This window comes from Phocoena sinus, chromosome 13 (genome assembly GCF_008692025.1).
Source record: "Phocoena sinus isolate mPhoSin1 chromosome 13, mPhoSin1.pri, whole genome shotgun sequence".
Classification (NCBI taxonomy): domain Eukaryota; kingdom Metazoa; phylum Chordata; class Mammalia; order Artiodactyla; family Phocoenidae; genus Phocoena; species Phocoena sinus.
Window position 1 is genome coordinate 40,594,070 of NC_045775.1, and position 19,737 is coordinate 40,613,806.

Genomic DNA, 19,737 nt, shown 5'->3' on the forward strand with positions numbered 1-19,737 from the left:
TGAATGGCTATTGAAGTCTGAGAGTTCAGGGCTTGAGGGTAGCATTACAAGCCACTCTTTGGGAATCTCTACAGTGGGAATACTATTTCTTCCTCTGCCTTTCCTCCCTCCCACTTTCTCTTACTTTGCAATTGGTTAATAGGGAGTTGGTTTTCTTTCCACTTTAATCCTTCCTTCTGCAAGGCAGTCTGTCAGTAGGAATTCAGAACTGTGAACTTGGATAGTTTCACAAACTTTCATTGCTTTTATTCCTATTATTTATTGGTATCATACGTGAAATTCCCATTTCACATAAAGTTATTGTTCAGGCAAACAGTTCTTTTCTTCCACTTTGTTTGTTTGCCTTTGGCCACCATGTGCACCAGCTCCATGGTGAGGATTCATGAGAGAGAATCCTGTGCACTTTTCTCGCTCTGGAGGAGTTCATATACATGGGAAGGCAAAAACAGAAGCCTTGGAATCACCAGGAAACAGATGTGGGATATAGTTGATGTAATAACTATAGATGTTATACAGGAATGAAATGTGAAATATCCTGAAGTACATAAATATATAAGAGGAAGATTGGAAGGAGTGGGTGAATTTGAGCCTGGGTCTCAGAACTATCCGATCATACTAAAAGCATAGTCTCTGTGAAACTATTGGATCTAATTTAGGATTGAGTGTAATGGTTCTAGAACAGTATCAACCTCTAGAACACTCGTCTGAAAAGAGTCAAGGTCAGTTCATAGTCTCATAATGTACTCAATCTTAGTTAACATAGACAAGTTCCTTTTGTTCCTATTTATCACAAGACAGAAGAATGATGAAAACAAATTGGTAAAAGCAAATAATAAAATTGCTTTAAACTACCCAATCAGTCTAAGATTTCAAGGGAGTTGAAATATTAGGGTAAATATTAGTTAATAAGATGTGCAAAGAGTAGAATCTTGGATAATTGACTCTATTTAATAACGGGTCAACTAGATAGTTCTCTTTGGTTCAACTCTAGTAGCAGGCACATTTTCTAAAAATTTCAACATCTGTGCCTGTATTAAGTGGTTCAAACTAATTAATATAATTAAATGTTTTTGAAGATTGAAAGTCTTGACTTCCATTTCCTGAAATGCTATAAATTAGATAACCTGAAGATATTTCCACCAAAGATCACCCAGACATTGTCTATAAAACATAACCACTATTGTTTTAATTGCATAGCTGAGCTTATTAGAAAATATAAGAAATTCCTAGGGTCCTACAGTAGAACAACTGAAAACCAGATGGAACCTTGAGTTGTGAATGTAAACAGAATTCTAAGAGGGTTAAATTGAAGTCAGTGTATTTGGCGGGGTGGGGAAGAAGGGAGGAGTGGGGAGAGGGTTGTCTGGACTTGGTAGACAAGGAATTTGTGTTTTGATGCCCAACTGGTACATAAGATGAAACATGGATGATGGAATGCAAAGATCTGTTTCTGTGTGTCATTTGTCTGTCTACCTAGCTACCTGCCTACCTACCTATCACATGTGCATTCTAGAAAGAAAGATACAGAAAATGGAGAACAGGCAACTTTCAATGAAATAACATGTGGATAATTTCCAGAAATTATGAAAGGCATAACTCCTCAGATTCAGAAATCTCAACAAGTTCCAGGAAGGATAACAAATCCACTGCTGGATACCTGTGAATTAAAACTGTAGAGCCAAAAAAGAAAATATTTTAAATGCAATCAGAGAAAAAAAGACATATTATCTTCAAAGAAAAAACAATTAGAAAACTTCGTAAAAATATCTTCAAAATTATTAGAGAAAATAACTGCCAGTTTAGAATCCTGTGCCCAGAAATAATCATTCAAACGTGAGGGTAAAATAAAGACACTTTTAGACAGATTTAATTAGCCATTAACAAAGTTTTAAGCAAAAGAATTCCCTTAGAAAATAAGATAATTTAATCCAGTAGGAAGTCTCCAAAAATAAGAAGGAATAGTGAACAAAGAAATTAATGCTCCTTATTGAATAGATTTGTTTTTCATAATGGTTGGAAAATTCACCTATTTAATAAGGAACACTAAAAAAGTGTTGACCAAGAAGTGGGTCACAAAGGAAAGCAAATTGTTATCAAACAAATCATTTTCTTTGACAATGATGCATTTGAATTACTTAGAAGTCAGTAATAAGAGATAATTATCCCCACCGCCCCGCCACATGTACACACGCATTTGGAGAGCCAAAACAAAACCAAATCAAACAAACAAAACACTCTTTTAAATCATACATGGGTCAAAGGAGAAATTACATTAATAATTGGAAATTATTTGGAATTGAATCATGATGAAAATGCAACATATCAAACTTATGAGATGCAGCTAAACTGCTTCTTATAGAGAAATTTGTAGCTTTAAATTATTATGCCAGAAAAGGAGACAAAAAAGATGGAAAATTAATGTGCTAACACAGGAAAGTAGTGAAAGAACAACAGAATTGTGTTAACAGAAAACTATAAAGCAATGTTCATTCCATTTCTGGCTAGAACTTAAAATGCAAACTCAAAAGCAGTTTAATAAAAAAAAAGGTAAAATGAGGGGCTGTTGATAGAGATGTTTTGAGAAGATAAACACTCATGTAGACATTAAAACTTGATATATAGTGTTTAAGTTTTAATTTTTCATTTTAGAAATAAAGCAAATGAGAGTCTAACAGATTAACTTTAAACACATTGCAAAATTTGTTTGCCTTGAGAGAAGAAACCTAGAAGAGTAGAGAGGAAACAATAATAAAGATAAGAGCAGAAATACATTAGAGAGGATCAACAAAATCAAAAGCTAACTCTTTGGAAAGATTAAGAGACTAAAAAGAAATCTGTTCGTATCAACCAAGGGGAAAAAAACCCCAATAAAACAATGAGAGACATGAAAAATGTTTTACAAATAAAACATGTTTTAAATCAGAGAGCCCTAAGAACAATTTTATAACATTAGATTTTAAAAAATCAGTATGGATAATTTTCCTAGAAATATATACTTACTAAAACTGACTCATGAAGATGTAGAAAACTGAACAGATCTATAATGATCAACAAATTGGATTGGTAGTTTAAAACCTATTCACCAAAAACAAGGTCAGCATCGTATGATTTTAGAAGTAAATTCTACCCCTTTAAAGTGATGGAAAATCTCAATCTTTTACAAACTATTCCAGAGACTAGCAAAAGATGGAATGTTCTTCAACCCATTTAATGTGGCTGGTGTAACACCAGTAATAAAATAGACAAGGACAATAAAAGAATGGAAAGATTTAGACCAATCTCACTTATTAACGTAATTGGAAAAAATCTGAAATAGTGTAGTGACAGTGTATATCCAAATGGAGGCTAAACGAATAATGTATCATTATCATTTGGTTTTGTCCCAGATTTCAAGGGTTGCTAAATATTAGATAACTCTATTAAAGGAAATTTCCACATTAAGAAATTAAAAGTGAAAAATCACATGATTTTATTAATAGGCATAGAAAATATATTTGGTAAAAACCCAAAACATTTTGACAAATGAGAAAAGGGGGGAATATTCTTAATCTGATAAGGGGTAAAATCTATCAACCACTACAATAAATATCATGCTCAGTGATGAAATATTAGACACATTCCAGTTAAAGTTAGGAATGAGGCAAGGATGTCTACTATTATACCTTCCATTCAGTATTGTGCTAGATGCCCTAGCCTGTACAGTAAGATAAAAAAAAATATATAGGGCTTCCCTGGTGGCGCAGTGGTTGAGAGTCTGCCTGCCGATGCAGGGGACGTGGGTTCGTGCCCCGGTCCGGGAAGATCCCACATGCCGCGGAGTGGCTGGGCCCACGAGCCATGGCTGCTGAGCCTGCGCGTCTGGAGCCTGTGCTCCGCAATGGGAGAGGCCACAACAGTGAGAGGCCCGCGTACCACAAAGAAAAAAAAAAAATGTATGGAGGAAGATGTGGATTAATCAATAAGGGATGCTGAAACTATTGATTATCCTTGTGGATAAAAATAACACCTTTGCTTATTACCATATTAAAATCTTAGCTTCAGGTTTATTAAAAATCTAAATGAGGAAAATCAACACTTTAAAATTTTTAAATAAAATATAACATTCTATTGAGGAGACTTCCTTTAAAAAGGACACAGAAATTGAAAAGCTGATAGATTGGACAATAATAAACTTAAATTTTCTCTAAAACAAAGATATATTGTAGGTTGGAGAAGGATATTTGCAACACATACAACTAACATGGGTTAGCGTCCAGAATACAAAGAACTTTACAAAATTATGAGAAAAATACAAACAACCCAGTAGAAAGATAGGCAAAAGATACGAACAGGCAGTTCAAATAGGAGAAAATGCAAATGGCCAATAAACATATGCAAAGATGCTCAACTTCACTAGTAATCAAGAAAATGCAAATTTAAGCAATAATTAGGTACCTTTAAACACCATCATATTGGCGAACAATAAAAGGAAGACCTCACAATAACAGTGCTGGTGAGGCAGTGGAATAATAGGACATTTTCTACACTCTTGAAGGGTAATTTTCTACAAGTACTTTCAGTAGCCATTTGGCAAAATGTATTAAAGTCAAAGAAACAAATGCCTTTGAATCCAGTTATTCTATGTCTCCTGGCCACATGTGCGCCTGGAGACGGGTAAAAGATTAACCACTGCAACATCATTTGTAATCGTAGAAAACTGGAGACAAATGCTCATAAACAAGGGGATGAATAAATATTAATAAACTATGATATATTGACACAATGCCAAATTATAAAGCAGTGAAAAGGAACAAATTGACTGGAGCTACATACAACAATCTGGATAAATTCCCAAAGCATAATGTTGAGAAAAAAAAAGTCAATTATATGCACAGTATGTGCAGTATGATATGATTTTCATAGAGGTTAACAACATACAAAATAAAACAGTGTACTGTTTTTTATGAATCTTGTTTTTTCATTCCATATTTTTGATGTTTTGACATCTTGGGGTTTGCTGACTCTGGAGGGACCACTCCTCCTAGGGCTAACTCCTAGAGATGGCAAACAACTGGCCTGAGAGTGTGCCTTTCTTATGCAAACCAACTAATCCATACCCCCAAGCACCTCCTTTAAGGGGCCCTTACACTCTGGGCCACCATTCCTCTGTCCTAATCATCCCAGGGAAGCTCCTACACCACAGAGTCCACTGAAATTATTTACACTAGCCAATCCTAAACCTGTTTACCCTGTTTCACCCATTTTTTTTCCCTTGGAAGCCACAATAAAATGTTTTCCTCCAGCTCCCTCTGCCTCATGACCAACCCTGGTGCTTCCCCATGTGCCCCCTTCTCCTGGGAGCTGTGAGAATAACAAACTATCTTTTCAATGGTAGTTTTCTCCTAATCTTTTGGCCTCACCATACTCAAATAGTAATAAAACCTATATTGCAAAACATGTTTAGAGATGCATACATATCTATCAAAAGGAAAATTCTGAGAATCACAACACCAAAGTCAGCATAGTGTTTACCTCTGTGACAAGAAGAAAAGGAGTGAAACACAACTATATCTAAAATGTTTTGTATTTTTAAAAAAGATCTAAACCATTTTGACCAAACGTTAAGAGTTGGCAAAGCTGAGCGGTGCTTTATGAGTGTTTATGATACCATTCTCTACGCTTCATACTTGAAATATTTCATAATTAGTTTTTCAAGATTGAAATTCTCACCAGGCCATATCCCAAGCATCATTTATTTATCTGTTTGTTTTTAAACAGGGAGAGCTATTTAAAAGTATCATCATACCCTTCATGTCAGATGGCAACTTTACTTCACTCTGTTAAGGGGGCATGAAGTGCCTGAACGATTTCTGTAAAGATGCACAGTTCATCAAGATGGCTCTGAAAAGAAAATTTTCTTCACTATATTGCAAGTTACTTAATGTCTCTTCCATGATAAATGGGGTGGGTGGGGTTTATTTTTTTTTTTCCTGGAATGGAGAAGCTTTAGGATTCCCTTGAACTCTGTCTCTGTCAGAAGCAATCCATATCTTGGGCAGTCCATTCACCCTTGGCCAAATTTAATTCCTCTTTGTGGATTAAAGGAGAATAGTTTAAAAGATCCCATAAAAAGCTTTCTGGCAGCCTGGAAAACAGCCAATATTCTTTTTGAGGAAGCTGCCTTTTTATGATGTGGCCCAAGTTTAAATGACACTGGGCTCTGTGTTCTTTGAATTTCACACAAGTTTAAAAAATTAAAGTGCGAACAGCTTGGCCCAGGATATACAAAAAGAAATTGATCATCATCCTGACCTCAAAATGCCAAGAGTTTTTGCGCTTCACACTCTTTAGGTCAAACTGCTACCCTAAGTAACTTTCTGGGAATGTGTCCAGGAAAACTATCTAAGGGGGTGGATTGAACTAAATGAGGAAATCATCCAGAAAAAAAGAGAGTTTAAATAACTTGCTCTGGCTTTTTACCATGACCCAGGAGATAACTACCCCGCTGTCAAAATCATTTAGGCACCTAATTGGTTGTATTTCTCATGTTGTTACACATGAGTCTTGAAGCCAGTGGGGCAGCCAATAGTAGGAAGGAAGAGGTGGGAAGGTAGGAAGAGGTGGGAAGGTAGGAAGAGGTGGCTTCCTTATATAACTGGACTTTAAGGTTTTTTTAAAGAAAAAAAAAAAACTTCGCATTTTGGCAATAAGTCTTAACTGCCTAGATGTGGGGTGCTTTGTAATGTGTAATTTGAGGTGCTCTGTAAAACACAGAGAAATTGGTTCAACTAGCATTAGCCCTTCATCCACCTTCTGGCTGTGTATGAAAATGCCAGTGATTCATTGGGGGTTGCAAAGCCTCTCATGGGGTTTCTTGGGATAGAGGTGTCAGTGTTCTTTGTATCCTTCTTCCATAGTGTGGTGGAGACTCTCGTCCTTAACCTTAAACCAAATGTATTAAAGCAGAGGTATTAGGAGAACTATTTAAAGGGGTTGTCACTCATTTCCTACAAATCTGGAAGACATAGAGCCTGGCTTAGGACTAAAGTCTGACCTCTAAAGGTGAGAAGTGGCCAGCTGCTTTGGGAGAGGGCTGCAGTTCCACAGAACCCACAGTTCCACAGTGTGGGTTTCCCAGAAGCCGGACCTATACCCAGCTGAAGGGAGCTGGATTCTCATCCTCAAAAAAATGGACTTGCCTACATAGTGACCAGACCCCAAAAGAAAACCTGTCTGGAGCTTCTACTCCCGGAAGCCAGTGAGAGGAAGGAACTGCTCTCCCAGAACCACAGATGGAGGTCATAAGAATTAGCCTTTGAATATCTGCCACACCCAGAGGGGTCCAAAGCCAGGTGGCCACTGTGCCATCAGTGCTGGATCCAGTTCCTTTCCCTCCAGTCTCTCTACCTCCTAGGCCCAAGCCAGGCAAGGCCAGAAACAACAGCAAGTTGGGGAGGAATTAATAAGGAAGAGAGAAGAAACACCCCCTTCCTCACCAGTTACAGGTTTCTGAGTCTGAAGTGGGCCCAAACAGTGGAATAGGGAGGTTTTAAATAGGATGAAAAAGTGGACCTTTAATAATAGTCAACACTAGACTTTCATGACATTTATGAGACTGGAACAGCTGTGGCACCTGCCCCGAATTTCATCTGGGATGGGGGAAAATAAGTCAACAGAGTAGGGTTTGCCTGCCAGTGGTAGGAAAGAAGAGAGCTACTTCTGGTTGTACCCTGTTGAATCCATCTTGATCAATATGTTATGATTTCTGAGTTGGTGAAAACCTTCCCCAAGTCTTCCTCTGTAGAACTTTATCTGTGAGAGAAAAAGTATTATGAACTTAAGTGGGAGAAGGAATGGAAAGCATTCTTACTCTTATTTCCTCCCCTGTTATTTAGCTCTTATTCCCTGGACTGTCAATGAACAATTTAGGACAGAGAGGGTAATTTGGCTTCTCCTTTTGGTGCAGTTTGACGTAGAAGAAACGTTTGCAAGTCAGAGCCCCAGCCATGGGGATTATCTACATAATAGCAGAATGGCTGGCTAAAGGAAGGGAAATGATTGCCCAGATGTTCAGTTTCCATTGACCTTCTATTCAGTTAAAGTTCCAGATAATCTGTCTCATGTAGACACTGCCACATGCCATTGTGTCAACTCGCGATACCACGATGTTTTCTTTAGGAGAGAAAATTTATGGTTGTAGGATAGAAACGCATGAGGCGGGCGCCACTCCAAACCCAGCTCCCAGGACACCTCGCTGTCCCCTGAGTCTCCAGGATTTCCCCTCACCAACCTTCCTGGAGTGGTGATTCTTCAATTTTACCATCTCCAGTGAACAGGGATTTCTAATATCTCTTTTGAATCTGCTTTCCTTTTTATTCCACTTATGTCCCCTTATCTCAACATCTGTGCTGGGCTGATAAAGGGGATGTTGGCTCTCCTGCTAACTGTATATCACTGCTGACTTTATCTCCTCCTTTGTATAACCTTTATATCAAGGTGTTGGAGACTTTTATTTTTCCTGTCTCCCTCCTCCCTTGTTTGCACTGAGTGGCCCTGGAATTATTCTCTACACCACGTTTTATCACCTGTTCACTTTCATTTTATCAGCTTTGCACTTTCGTCATCTTACCTGAATCTGATGCCTTATTTGTAACTCATTTATATGAAAGCTTGGGATGAAGAAGGAACATGGTGAAGAGAAAAGACCACTAGGGTAAAAAATTAGAAATCTGGGTTCCATTCTGGCTCTGCTACAAAGTATGCAAATAACTGAGAAAAGTCAGGTCCAATCTGTAAAGTGAGGGGGATGGGCCCGATGATCTGTAAAGCCCTAGAAGATAGATTTTACACTGTGGTTATGTAGTGGAATCATACTCAAATGCTCTCCCATTTCAGTCACATTCTGTTTAAAGCAAAAGAAATAATTTTACATTAAGTGCTCAACACAGAATGAAGCCCATCATAGGGGATTACTGAATGATAGCTAGCCCTCCTTTTTCTCTAGTCAAGGTTAAAATCACTTGAGCCTGCCCTTTCCTTCCCATCCCTCTGCCACCACTCAGGCAAGACCCTCATCCCCTCATGTCTACAGCCTTGGCTGTGACCTACTAACAGGATTTCCTCCTCTGGTCTCTACTGTCTAGTCTGTCTCATCTAAGACCAGAGTGTTCCTTCTAACACTGCTTGCCTCAACACTCTCCTACTCAAAAGCAAGACAAAACAAAAGAAAAAAAGCCAACAAAGATTAAAGACACGTAAAGCCCCTTCAATTGCTTGCCAGTACCTCTGGGAATCTTAACTCATTTGTCATCCATTTGAGGCACTCCACAGTCTGCCTCCACTACTTTTCAGAGAAATGTTCTACTACTTCCTACATAGAAACTCTAGCCAGGGCCTCACCATTAATACGTGGCTTGTGTTGTATATGTACTGAAATTCCATGGGTGTATGTCCAGTCTCCCTAAGTATATGGAATGGTCTCATAGAGCAGGAACCATGCCCCTTGTCTGTATTCCAAAGGGCCTCATTTTATCAGTGCTTTGTGTATTTTGAATATTAATGCATGTTAGTAGATGGGGGATGATGTACATAATGGCAATAGCTCTAAGTTTTAGGTGTATGAGCATCTCTAAATCACAGAATTTTTGGCCCTTTAAAGTTATTCCAACCATACCAATCAGTTTTGTTCAAAACAATACCTAGAACATACATGAATGATGAAAAAGAAATCCAGCTTTCTAGGAATTTAATACAGACTTGGTGAAGAATATAGAAAGGGTTTCTTAGGATATGGGAGAGCAGTTGGTAGAAAGTAAAAACTGCAAACTATTGGCCCATGAATTGAATCCGGCTCCAGACATGTTTTGTTCAGCCCACACAGTATTTTAAAGAAATTTGAATTGGTTGCCAGCACTTCAAATTGTGAAAGTTCATCTAAAATTGCAGATTTGTGGCCTCTCTTGAAGACTTAGAATATCTAGCAACACTGGGCTCCATTCCCACATAACTGCGGTTGGCTACAGTTGAGTGATGGCTGACACAGCATCAGCTACCGGTTGGTCAGATTCCTTGCTGGCTTGTTCTTCTGTCTTGTGCCCTACGACTTTGTGTTTGGGATTTCTGGTACTTGAAAAGCTAGTCTGAATGGGTTTGAACCTTTTAGAACCCAGTGGTTCTCAACCTTGGGTGCATATGAGAATCACTTGGGGCTGTTTTTGTTGCTGTTGTTTTCTACATACTTACAAACGCCTGAGCCCCACCTGTGGGTGGGTGGTGCAGTCAGGAATCCTTATTTTAAAAGCTCCCTAGGTGATTCTCATGCACTGTGAACATTAGGAACACCTGCTTTGGAGGGACAGCACAAAGAACCAGCAGCAAGCTGCCTTGATCAGTAGTTAGGGAGTTGGCATGATGGGGAAGGTGTTTACAAAGCTGCTCCTATCCCAAATCTAATTCCCCTCAGTACATGGTTGAGGGGTAATCTAAGCAGTTCCTTATAATCTAGGAGCAGTAGGAAACCCTAAATTAGACATCACCATGATTCACTGGAATAACAGCACATACATAGGACATGTGCATGTTCCCTTGGAGACCTCCTTCTTCAGTCAATGGAGCTTAAGTTTTTGGCTGGGGCTGGATCAGGGTGGAGAGGACTTGAGCTCAGAGGGTGTATAGTGCTATGAATAAGAGTCATGTATTTCACAGTAAAGAAGGAGGGCATTGAATGAAAGTGAGACAGCAAGCCAGAGAGGGGAGTCCAAGGGACAGGACCAGGGGCAGATTTTGAAAGTCAGAGTCAGAGAAAGTCCATTTGTTCTTTTGACAAATATTTATCGTGTTCCTACTTATATGTCTGACACTGTTCTAGGCCCTGATGACATAGTGGTAACAAAGACAAAGTGTCTTCTCTGATGAGTTTATATTCTAGCCAGAGAAGTAAGGAACGAGAAAAAATTTGAGAAAAAAAGCAGGTACAGTCATGGGGCAATTACTTGGAATGAAAGGAAGGTCAGTGATGTATAAATTAACAACTATAAAGAAGAAACAGTTCTTTAAAAATTATATCCTATGGATTGATGGAGAGAGAGAGAGAGAGGAGGGAGGCAGGGAAGGAGGGGGTGGGAGAGAGAGCGAATGAGCTACCATATACAGTTATTCATTTACTGATCAACTACGAATGACACACATTATCTAAAGTTCTGGGAAAAGCAATGGTGAGCAAGATACATTTCTTGCCCTACCAATTTTAATTCTATTGTGATATACATATACATATATATATAATCTAATAATTATAGTACAGAGTGTATGGTGATGATGACAATGGGCATTTTTAGCGCTTGCTGTGTCAGGCACTATGCTAAATATTTCATTTGCATGACTTCCCTAGTGGTGCAGTGGTTAAGAATCCACCCGCCGATGCAGGGGACACGGGTTCAAACCCTGGTCTGGGAAGATCCCACATGCCGCGGAACAACTAAGCCCGTGTGCCACAACTACTGAGCCTGCGCTCTAGAGCCTGCGAACCACAACTACTGAGCCCGTGTGACACAACTACTGAAGCCCGTGTGCCTAGAGCCTGTGCTCTGCAACAGTAGAAGCCACTGCAATGAGAAGCCCGCGCACCGCAATGAAGAGTAGCCCCTGCTCACCGCAACTGGAGAAAGCCTGCGCGCAGCAAGGAAGACCCAACACATCCAAAATTAATAAATAAATAAATAAGTGGATTAGTCCACAGCATGGAATATTTCATTTGCATTATCTAATATAATCCTCAAAAACCACCTTATGAAGTAACTATACTTGTATCTATTTATAGATGAGAGCATTGAGTTAAGAGTGGTGTAGCAAGTTGATCAAGGACACAGTGGCAGATCTGATTTTCAAAGTCAAGTCTGGCCCCCAAAGCCCATGCTCACATATGTATATGTGAATTCATATATACATGAGAGGGATAAGAGATTGGGGCCAGGGCTGGTAAGATTTTAATGGGGGCAAGTGGGATGAATGAGATCAAAGCAGATCTGGAGCTTAGATGTTTTTTTAAAAAGCAGTACCAGGTTAAGTTAATTCAAAGGGGGGACCGCAGTCATTTCAGGTTGTGCTGGGAATTTGGGAAAACACAAAGATGGCTCAAGAAGGTGCAAGGGAAAATCTTATTAGAAATTCCTCTGAAGGCCAGTCTTACTACATTAATTCAGAACTGGATTTTTGTTACTCTAGATTCTGGGTCTTGGTCTGCATAGAATTCAGGGCTGCCCTTACTCTGTTGGAGTGAATAAACAGAATTCCACTTTAATGACTCGCCAGGGTCTCAGACAGCATTTGATAAAATGGCAAATATATTAAGCCTCTGAAGCAGTTCTTTCGGTCCCCTTGGTTAATGTCAACCTGGTTTAACTGTGATTTTTATTGACAACATTTAGCTCAAGAGGGAATAATGAAAGGCGACTGGCACGTAAAGGTCAGTGTGGGGCAACTTCTGCTCAGATATAGGAGGATTAACTAGGGATAAACTTCCTTCTGGAATCTATGGGCTCTGCCTGACTGTGACAGTCACTGAGAATGAAACCACAAGAACAGCACCAAAAAAAGTCATCACTGCTCCATGAACCAAAGATAAGTTTAAGTCTTTCATAATGCACTTAAAACTAATTTCCGTTTTCTATTTGTGAGTTTCACACATTTAATCAAAAAGCATATGCGTTGAATAATTATCTTTTACTGACTGTAAAATGCAAATGTCGAACGTTCAAATGAACTCTGTTAGAGACAAGAACAAATGAATGAAACTATTTAAAATAGAGTCAGAGAAAAGCAAACAAGACATTGCTCAGAATGCAACCCTGGATCCAAAATCACTCCTCAGATAATAAAAATGTTATTTATTACAGGATTTTGAAGAATGCTTTATTTAATCGTTAAGGTAATAATCTGATGATATCTATACCTAATCCTTAAGACCAACATGTATTTTGACAGAAAAAGATTCCCTGAAAAATTTAATTTCCTCTGTGAGGATAAGAAGAAAGCATTATTTAACATTGTTTCTTTTGAATATGGACCAGAGATTTTACTGGAACTCAAGATAAATACCTCTGCTTTGCATCAGAAGAACATTAACTATTAAGCACACATGATGCTTCTCTAGATACTAACTGCTAGCACAGAGCAGATCCTGAATAAATAGTTCCTACATTGTAATAGAGGCAAAGCATTATTTGTCTATACGACTTAACTGGTAGAAATAAAGAGTAATGGCCAGTAGAAACACAAGGACTCTATACTTCATTAAAAATATTACAATCTACAAATGATAATTTCTAGATTAACTGTGTGTGACAAATGCAACAATGATGTAATAGTATTGGTACCTTGCATTTAACAAAGAGGGTCATGTCTCCAATTTTTTGAGCATGGGATGTATTTCAGTTTACTCTAGGAATGAAATCTCTATCTTGGCTTTTGACATTTCCAATTTTGAAAACACCCATTGATCTAAGAAATAAATGTTCCTGTTAAACGAGGCCTTTGTACTAATTGAAGACTAAAACGTGGTGAAGAGCTGGGTCATTGCTGGTGGGATGCACTCTCCACCAGACTTTTCTAATTCTAAGCTGTGCAAAGCACATGGATCCTAGCTCGTGGGGACACTGACCAATGGCAAGGGGCTTAGCCTTGGCTGAGAGGAATAAAAAATGGGGGAAGTGAAGTAACATTTGGTGAAGACTTGCTATGTACAGCCATTGTTCAAGGCTGTTTACCACATGCTCTTACTTTTTTTTTTTTCTTGAGGTACGCGGGCCCCTCACTGTTGTGGCCTCTCCCGTTGCGGAGCGCAGGCTCCGGATGCGCAGGCCCAGCGGCCGTGGCCCACGGGCCCAGACGCCCCGCAGCACGTGGGATCCTCCCGGACGGGGGCACGAACCCTTGTCCGCTGCATCGGCAGACGGACCCTCAACCACTGTGCCACCAGGGAAGCCCCTGCTCTTACTTTTTAGTTCTCACTGCAGCGTAACAAAGTAAATTAGTTTTTTTCAAACTAACATACAGTTTGAGTGTATGTGTACAATTCTAAGAGTTTTAACACATGAGTAGATTCATGTAACCCTCACCACCACAGTCAGGATACAGAACAGTTCCATCCCATCTCCACAAAACTCACTGTGTTGCCCCTTTAAAGTCACACTGATTCCCACCCCTCCCCTCCCCTCCCCCACAAGTCTTAAGCCCTGGTAACCACTGATCTGTGTTCTGTTGCTACAGTTTTGCCTTTCTCAAATATTATATAAATGGTACGACCCAGTATATTACCTTTTGAGACTGGCTTTTTTCCATCAGTACTCTTCAGTTAAGTTTGTCTTGTATATCAATAGTTTGTTTCTTTTTGTTGCTGAATAGTATTTCATTGTATGTATATACTACAATTTGTTTACTTATTCACTTGTTGAAGGACATTTGGGTTGTTTCCATTTTTTTTTTTTTTTTTTTTTTTTTTTTGGGTTGTTTCCATTTTTGAGCGATTAGGACTAGAGCTACTGTAAACACTGATGTGCAGGGTTTTGTATGAATATACATTTTGACTTTTCTAGGATAAATACCTAGGAGTGAAATTACTGGGTTATATGGTAAATGTAAATTTAACTGTATAGGAAACTGCCAAGTTATTTTGCAGAACAGCTTTACCATTTTGCAGTCTCACTAGTTGTATGTGACAGTTCCAGGTGTGCTGCATTCTTGTCAGCATTTGGTAGTATCAGTTTTGTTTTGTTTTTATTTTAGCTGTGCAGTTTTATCACATTGAGATTTTAATTACTTCCTTAATGGCCACTGAGGTTGAGCATCTCTTTATGTGCATCTTTTTGTCCCTTATATCTTCTTTGGTGAAGTGTCTGTTCATATCTTTACCCTGACATTTTTTTTGTTGTTTCCTTTCTGCTGAGTTCTGTTTTCCTTTTTTAGAACATAATCTGGATACATGTTCCTTCTTAGATATGTGATTTACAAATATTTTCTCCCACTCTGTAGTTTGTCTTTCATACTCCTGATAGTATGTTACACAGAGCAAAAGTTTTTAATTTTGATAAAGTCCAATTTATCTGTTGTTTCTTTTATGGGTAGTACTTTTAATGTTATATCTAAAAACTCTTTGCCTAACTCCAGGTCATAGAGATTTTCTCCAATGTGTTCTAAGAATTTTATAATTTTATATTTTACATTTAGATTTATGATCCATTTTGGGTTTGTGGTTAATTTTTGTATAAGGGGTGAGGTTTAGGTCAAGCTTCTTTTTTTGGATATGTTCCAACAGTATTTGTTTAAAAAGACTATCCTTTTGCCATTGAATCACTTTTGCACTTAAATCAATCAGCCATAATTGTGTGGGTTTATCATTGGACTCTCTAATCTGTTACATTGATCTGCGTCTATCCCTTTGCCAATGCCATATTTTCTTGATTACGCTAGTTTTATAGTAAGTTTTGAAATTTCATAATGTGAATTCTCTTTATTCTGTTTTAGAATTGTTTTGGCTATTTTAATTCCTTTGCCTTTCCATATAAATTTTAAAATCAACTAATCTGTATTTATAAAAAACCTGCTGGGATTTTGAATGAAATTATATTAACCTACAGATCAGTTTGGGGAGAATTGACATCTTAACTATATTACTTTTTCCAATTATAAACACAACAGAGTATATCTCTTTTATTTAGATCTTCTTTGGTTTCTTTCATCAGCATTTTGTAGCTATCAGGATACAGATCCTTTATTTTACAGGGTTTATAACTAAGAAGTTCATTTTTTTTAAATTGATTGTCAATGGTATTGGATTTTATTTTCTAATTGTTGTTCATTGTTAATTTAATATAAAATGATTTTTACTTGTTGCATCCTGCAGCTTTCCTAAACTCACTTATTACTTCTGGGACCATTTTTTTGAGATTGCATGGACTTTCTATATAGACAATCATATCATCTATTAATGGAAACAATTTTATTTCTTATTTTCCAATCTGAATGCCTTTTATTTATCTTTCTTGCCATATTGTACTGGAAAGGTTTCCAGTACTATGTTAAAGGGAAGTGGTGAGAGTGGACATTCTTGCTTTATTCCTGATCGACATTCTTGCCCTTCACCTCTCATGATTATGATATTAGTGGTAGCTATTTTTCTTGATGCTCTTTATCAAGTAGGAAGTTACCTTCTATTCCAGGTTTTCTGAGTGTTTTACTATGAGTGGATATTGAATTATTTTCAAATGCTTTTTCTACATTAATTTATATAATCTTGTTGTTTTTGTTCTTTAGTCTTTTCAGTCTGCAGGTTGCATTGCTTGATTTTCAAATATTAAAAGTCTTGCATTCTTGGGATAAACCCTACTTGGTCATTGTGTGTAATTCTTATTATATGTTGCTGGTTTTGATTTGCTTATATGTTGTTGAAGGTTTATCATCTGTGTTCATGGGGGGTATTAGTCCTTAGTTTTCTTCTGTTGCACTATCTCTGTCTAGTTTTGATATCAGAGCAATGCTGGCCTCATAAAATGAGTTTGGAAATGTCAGTTAGATCCACTTGACTGATGATGTTGTTCATTCTTCTAGATCCTTACTGATGTTATACCTACTTGCTCTTTTCATTACTGAGAAAGGAATGTTAAAGCCTCCAAATATAGCTGTAGATTTGTCCATTTCTCATTTCAGTTGTATCAATTTTTGCTTCAAATATTTTGAAGCAATGTTGTCAGGTGCATACACATTTAAAATTATTAAGTCTTCTTGACCCTTTTGTCATCATGTATTGTGTCTTTTTATTCTTAGTAGTTTTCTTTGCTCTGAAGTCTACTATTTCTTTGCTCTGATGTTTGATATTAATGTAGCCACTCCTACTTTGTTTTGATCAGTGTTTGCATGATATATCTTTATTCATCCTTTATTTTCAACCTTCCTATAACATTATATTTAAAGTAGATTTCGTTTAGTGTATAGTTTAATGTCTTTATTTTAATTTGGGTGCTTAAGTTATTTACACATAAGGTAAATTATTAATATGTTTAGACTTAGGTCTATCATTTTCTAATTTGTTTCTTCTATTTTTTTACTCTGTTACCCCTTTCCTTCCTTCTTTTGGATTATTTCAATTTTTTTCAAATTTTATTTGACCATATTTCTTTATATAAATATTAAGTGGTTGCTCTAGGGATTAAAATATTCACACTTAAAATTTCAGAATCCACTTAGAATTTATATTTTATGATTTCAAGATGAATGTAGCAACCTTACCATCATATAGTTCTTTTAACTTTCTTTCGTGTTGTACTTGTCATATGCATTTCATCTACATATATTGAAAAACCTATCAGATAAAGTTAGTTTGTTGTATTTATCTACATATTTCAGATATTTTATTATTTATATGTGTCTCTCTCTATTATATATATTATTTAATATATACTATTAGCTGTTAATGTTCTAAGTTTACTTTTGGAATCACTTTCCTTCAAACCGAAGAACTTTCTTCAGAATTTCTTTTAGGGCAGTTTTGCTAGCAACAAATTCTCTTGGATTTCTTTCTTTTGATAATGTTTTATTTTATCTCTTTCCTTTAAGGCTATTTTCATAGGACATGGAATTCTGGGTTTTTCTTTTAGAACTTTAAAATGTTGTTCCATGAATGAAAAGAAAAACACAACATACTAAAGCTTATGGGATACCAACAAATTAGATAACCTAGGTTAAATGGACAAGTTCCTAGGAAGACACAAACTACCAAAACCTACTAAAGAATAAACAGAAAATCTGAATGGATACAATAAATCAATACTCTGAATTAGTAAGCAAAAAATCTTTTCACATAGAAAAGCCCAGGACAAGATGTCTTCACTGGTGAATTCTGTATGAGAAATTTTCTGATGAGAAAATTCTGTATCATAGTTTAGTTGTGATACAGAAAATTCTAAGGAATCCACAAAAAATATTAGAGCTGATAAGTTCATCAAGGTTGCAGAAAAATCAATTGTATTTTTATACAGTTGCAATAAAGAATTCAAAAACAGAAGGAAGAAAACAATTCCATTTACAATAGCATGAAAAACAATAAAATACTTAGAAATAAACTTAATAAAAACAGTGTTAAATTTCTACTCTGAAAACTACAAAATATTGTTGAAAGAAATTAAAGAAGACCTAAATAAATGGAAAGACATCCTGTTTTATGGAACGGAAGACTGAATTACTATTGATATGAAAATACTCTCCAAATTAATCTACAGATTTAAAGCAATGCCTATTAAATCTCTGCTCTTTTTTTTTTTAAACAGAAATTAACAAGATGATTCTAGAATCCATATGATAATGCAAGGGACTCAGAATAGCCAAAATAATCATGAAAAAGACCAAAGTTGGAGGACTTACACTTTCTGATTTAAAAAGTAACTACATTACAGTAAGCAAGTTCATGTGGTACTGGCAAAAGGATAAAAATATAGATTAATGAAATAGAACTGAGAGGCCAGAAGTAAGCCCACAGATTTTTGGGCAATTGACTTTTGACAAGGCATTTTAGTGGGAGGAAGAACAGCCTTTTCAACGAATGGCATTGACACAACTGAATAGCCATATGCAAAAGAAGGGAATTGAACCACTACCGCACACCATATACAAAAGTAACTCAAAATAGATCAAAGATCTAAATGTAAGAGCGAAAACTTTAAAAGTCTCAGAAGTAAATCCCTGTGTCCTTAGATTAGTTCTTTCCTTATTAAATATGATACCAAAAGCAAAAGTGACAAAAGAAAAATAAAGTTGTAATTCATCAAAAATAAAAATGTTTGTGCTTTAAAGGACACTGTCAAGAAAGTGAAGAGTTATCCCACAGATAGGGAAAAATATTTGTAGAGCATATATATGATAAGGGTCTTGTATCTACTATATATATATATATATATATATATATATATATATATAATTCAACAATAAGACAAATAATCCAATTTAAAAATAGGCAGGGGACTTGAATAGATATTTCTTCAATAAAGATATACAAATGGCCAATAAGTGTGTGAAAAGGTATTCTACATCTTTAGTCATTAGGGAAATGCAAATTGAAGCCACACTGAGATGCCACTTCACATCCACTAGATCACTGTAATAAAAAAGATGGAAAATAACATGTGTTGATGAGGATACATTAGAATATTCTTACATTGCTAGTGCAAATGTATAATGACGTAGGTACTTAGAAAGAATTGCTATGATGGTTCTTCGGAAAGTTTGTAGAGCTCTCGTATAATCCATCAATTCCATTCCTATGTATCAGTATATACCCAAGAGAATGGAAAACATATATCTACAAAAAACAAGTACATGAATGTTCATAGCAACATTATTCATAATAGTCAAAAGTGGAAACAACCCAAATGTCCATCAGTGGATGAATGGATAAATAAAATGTGGTATATCCACACAATGGAATGCTACTTGGCTATAAAATGGAATGAAGTACTGATAGATGATATAACATAGTTGAACTCTGAAAACATTATGCTAAGTAAAAGAGCAGACATAATAGGCCACATATTGCATGATTAGTTTACGTGAACTGCCTGTAGTAAGCAAATAGAGGCAAAAAGTATTTTAGTGTTTTCCAAGGGATGGAGGGAGAAGAAGATTGGGTGATTACTAATGCATATGGAGTGTCTTTTTGTGATGAAAACATTCTGGAATTATATAGTGGGGATGGTTGTAAAACCTAGTGAATAT

The 19,737-nt window shown here is 36.7% G+C and overlaps 1 protein-coding gene across 3 annotated transcripts in view; it reads right to left on the bottom strand.

Moving 5' to 3' along the window:
• Positions 1 to 19,737, bottom strand: part of FSHR (follicle stimulating hormone receptor) — a 164,438-nt gene that overhangs the window by 100,629 nt on the left and 44,072 nt on the right. The gene's annotated exons all lie outside the window — the stretch shown is intronic.